This window comes from Mytilus californianus, unplaced genomic scaffold (genome assembly GCF_021869535.1).
Source record: "Mytilus californianus isolate M0D057914Y unplaced genomic scaffold, xbMytCali1.0.p SCAF_2, whole genome shotgun sequence".
In the NCBI taxonomy this organism is placed as follows: Eukaryota; Metazoa; Mollusca; class Bivalvia; order Mytilida; family Mytilidae; genus Mytilus; species Mytilus californianus.
The window spans coordinates 21,331,489-21,335,784 of NW_026262668.1; the positions used below are offsets into that span (position 1 = coordinate 21,331,489).

Here is a 4,296-nt window from a genome sequence, read left to right on the forward strand (position 1 = left end):
AAAGCACTTGCTTTTTTAGCTCACCTGGCCCGAAGGGCCAAGTGAGCTTTTCTCATCACTTGGCATCCGTCGTCCGTCGTCGTCGTCCGTCGTCGTTAGCTTTTTACAAAAATCTTCTCCTCTGAAACCACTGGGCCAAATTTAACCAAACTTGGCCACAATCATCATTAGAGTATCTAGTTTAAAAAATGTGTCCGATGACCCCACCAACCAACCAAGATGGCTTCCATGGCTAAAAATAGAACATAGGGGTAAAATGTAGATTTTGGCTTATATCCCTGAAACCAAAGCATTTAGAGTAAATCTGACATAAGGTAAAACTGATTATCAGGTCAAGATCTATCTGCCCTGAAAATTTCAGACAATTTTGACAACCTGTTGTTGGGTTGCTGCCCCTGAATTGGTAATTTTAAGGAACTTTTGCAGTTTTTGGTTATTATCTTGAATATTATTATAGATAGAGATAAACTGTAAACAGCAATAATGTTCAGCAAAGTACCCAGCAGGCACCCGATGTTGTACAGACGTTGATATTTGGTTGAAAATAGGTCGCAACGTCGGCGACCTAAATTCAACGTCGGTTCAACGTCGACTGGCAAACGTCTGTCGGACGTTATAGAATGACGTCTATGTAACCTTGTTTTTTGGTCACGACCTTATACAACGTTGACACAACGTCGGATTCCAAATGTCGGTCGGACGTCTATATTAATCGAAATAACACGTACCTGGAAATATATACCCAGCAGGCACGCAACCTTTTATTTATATTGGTTTACTTGTGTTTTTGAATAAATTCAACGATTACTGTTGCTAATATATCTAATTGATATGATTAAAGTGAATGAATAAACTGTTTTAAAATTTTCGCCGTAAAATATTTCAATTACACAAAACTGATTTTATTTCAATTGGCGCATGCGTATGAGGCCGACATTTCGAATTTATGTGCGCCAATTTGATTACAACAACAATTTCTACGACGGATGCTGTAAGAAGTGCAAAGTAAGTGTAATTTTCATTTATTGTTTGCTTTAATAGTAGATATATGATAATAATTTAGTGTAAACAGTATTGTAGCTGTAATTAGTCGCTGTTCCCGCAAGTATGAGTGAACAGTGATCTGTGCAGATCAGATTTCGGATCAGATATAATTTATAATTGAAGCCTCAGCGAACAACTAGGTTGACCTTAATCTAGATATATTTGACTTGTAAATTGAAAATTGGGTGAAGGAACTTGTGTTAAAAAAAGTATGAACAATGATTGTAAAAACTTAAGCGTGTGGCAAAGTATTCTAATATTAGTTTAAACATATTTTATTGTTCAAAATGGACAAATGGGTATTAGATACAAGTTTTTCAACTTAGTAACGCTTTCTCCAAAATTCTTTCATTGCAGATACAGAGAGGATGGATTCGTAATATATCATTGAACATCGGATGAAATTAAAGAATTTATTCGTCTTGCAAGTATTGAAATAATCATTTATAACCCCTTATTGAAGTTAAATTCACCTATGTAAATTTAAACGATAACGTTTCGTTCTTATTTATATATGTTGATGCAATTACAAGTCAAAGATTTACAACACATGATATTTTTGACCTTGAAATACATTTAAAACAAACAAATTCTTCTCTACTCTACACTCACAGCATGTATTCCAACATGTTATCGGTGAAGTAATATACAGATAAGAAACACATGTGACCATAGCAAATTAATACACAGTCTGACCAATTTCAAAGTGGTTTATATGTTAACGTCGAAATAGATGATGTATTTAATACCATGAATACTGATGCTTTATCCGTATTTAATTATTACAGCACATAAAATTCAAGGAAAAAGTAAATATTCCTATAGTTTTGGTATCTAAACATAACCCATATACATGTAAAATAAAAAAAAGTATCACAAAAGACTGGTGAGGAAGAATGTAAACAAAGTTTCAATGTTTAACTACTTCTTGCGTATAGCAGAAATATGCCAAAAATATCTATTGATGAAGAATTAAAATATACAAAATAAAATATATCAATATAATTAATTATACATGAAAAATTTTGAATTATAGTAAAATTATAGGGGTCTATCTGGCAATGTAGGATACATTTTTTATGGGTGTGTTTTATTATACAAAATGAGTGTTTGTCAAGATCTCGGGGCTTGTGGTGCATTATTGTTTCTCAAGATAAGAGACCGTCAAGATCTCAGTACTTGCAATGCATCAATTATTGTTTCCCAAGATGAGTGACTGTACAGATCTCGGTGCTTGTAAAACATTATTGTATCTCAAGAGTGACTGTCAAGAGCTTGGTGCTTGCGGTGCATTATTGTTTCCCCAAGATGAGTGACTGTAAAGATCTCGGTGCTTATGGAGCATTATTGTTTCTCAAGATGAGTGACTGTCAAGATCTCGGTGCTTGTGATGCATTATTGTTTCCCAAGATGAGTGACTGTCAAGATCTCGGTGCTTGTGGGGCATTATTGTTTCCCAAGATGAGTGACTGTCAAGATCTCGGTGCTTGTGGGGCATTATTGTATCTCAAGATGAGTGACTGTCAAGATCTCGGTGCTTGCGGTGCATTATTGTTTCCCAAGATGAGTGACTGTAAAGATCTCGGTGCTTGCGGTGCATTATTGTTTCTCAAGATGAGTGACTGTCAAGATCTCGGTGATATTTCAAGATAATTTGAAAAAAAATACTTTGTATTTTCCATCATTGATCTGTGTTTCCAATGTATGATCCCTTGCTTTATAAAAAAAATATATAAATAATATTTTTACTATACCTAGAACAATTTGTTATTGAAGTCAGGGGTTTAACTGTTTGCCTCAAAATTTGCTTAAAACATCGATAATGCAGCACTAAAGACATTCTGTTGTTAACACTAAACTGTTTGGTTTTCACATAAATTAAACATTTTTTATTTTAGAAATGGTACATGAAATACAGGTAACAGCAGCTTACCTGAAGTACCCATCTGGCAGAATGGGACGAGTGGTCGGAAGAAGAAAGCTGAGACATCAACTGATGAAGCAGCAGACATCAATAAAATGGAGCAGAAATTTGACATTGATGTTTTCAAAAATACCACATTAAAATATGTTGATTCATTCAATTATTTATTGTTTTGTTTCAACACATATTTCAAGTGTTCAAAGCTCATAGTTCTGCTTTTTAGAACTTAGCTAATTGATATTTGTTGGTTTCTCCTAAATTTACTTGGCAAAACCTTATATGTCCACTTCAGGCTCTGCATATCAACTCAAAAATATAATTTACTGGTCAAGCCCGGACAATGCGACTATTTTTGAACCCCTGGTCAACAGCAGATTGATGTGCAAAGTAGTTGTGGAGACATGAATTATAGGGTTACCAACCTTTGTTGGAAGGAATGATTTTCTGAGGTTTTAAAGATGTTGAAGCACTTATTCAGGACGTCAACTTTAATATATGAATTATTGTTTCATTACCTTAAGTTGTCCAATTTAAGAACGTTAATAAGGATTTACGTTGGTCTTTAATTAGCTCTGAAGACATCTGAGGATATTTAAAGAGGTTAAATAGTGGTTGTTATGACGTTGATTAGACGTTGTATAGATATCTGAGGATAGTTAGAGAGGTTTAATGGTGGTTGATAGGATGTTTATTAGACGCTGTGCAGACATCTGAGGATATTTAAAGAGGTTTAATGGTGGTTGTTAGGATGTTGATTAGACGCTGTGCAGACATCTGAGGATATTTAAAGAGGTTTAATGGTGGTTGTTAGGACGTTGATTAGACGTTGTACAGGCATCTGAGGATATTTAAAGAGGTTTAATGGTGGTTGTTATGACGTTGATTAGACCTTGTACAGACGTGGAACATCCTTATTCGTGTTCATCCTGTTGGTAGATCTGATGTTGTACCAACGTTGTACTGATGTTGTAACTACGTTGTACAGACGTTGAACGGACGTATGTCATGACGTTGGGTAGACGTCAGTTTTTTTACGTCTAAAAAATATCATATACAACCAAAATCTAACGTAGGCGCAACGTTAGGGTCTGACGTCGAACTGATGTTTATACAACGTCAAATGTCTGCTGGGTAAGAACTACAAATAAGTTGTCATGACCAAAATTGTCAGTCGACCCCTTTAGGAGTTATTGCCCTTAATAGTCAATTTTTAACAATTTTTTGTAAATTTTTGTAATCTTTTACAAAAATCTTCTTCTCTGAAACTACTGAGACAAATTTAACCATACTTGGCCATAATCATTATTAGGGTATCTAGTTAAAAAAAT

General features: G+C 34.5%; 1 long non-coding RNA gene across 1 annotated transcript; it reads left to right on the forward strand.

Moving 5' to 3' along the window:
* Nucleotides 1-500: 500 nt before the first annotated feature.
* Nucleotides 501-3,123, forward strand: LOC127729503 (uncharacterized). Its single transcript, XR_007994654.1, has 2 exons — nt 501-1,005; nt 2,943-3,123. It is a non-coding gene; the product is annotated as an uncharacterized LOC127729503 (long non-coding RNA).
* The last annotated feature ends 1,173 nt before the right edge of the window (nt 3,124-4,296 follow it).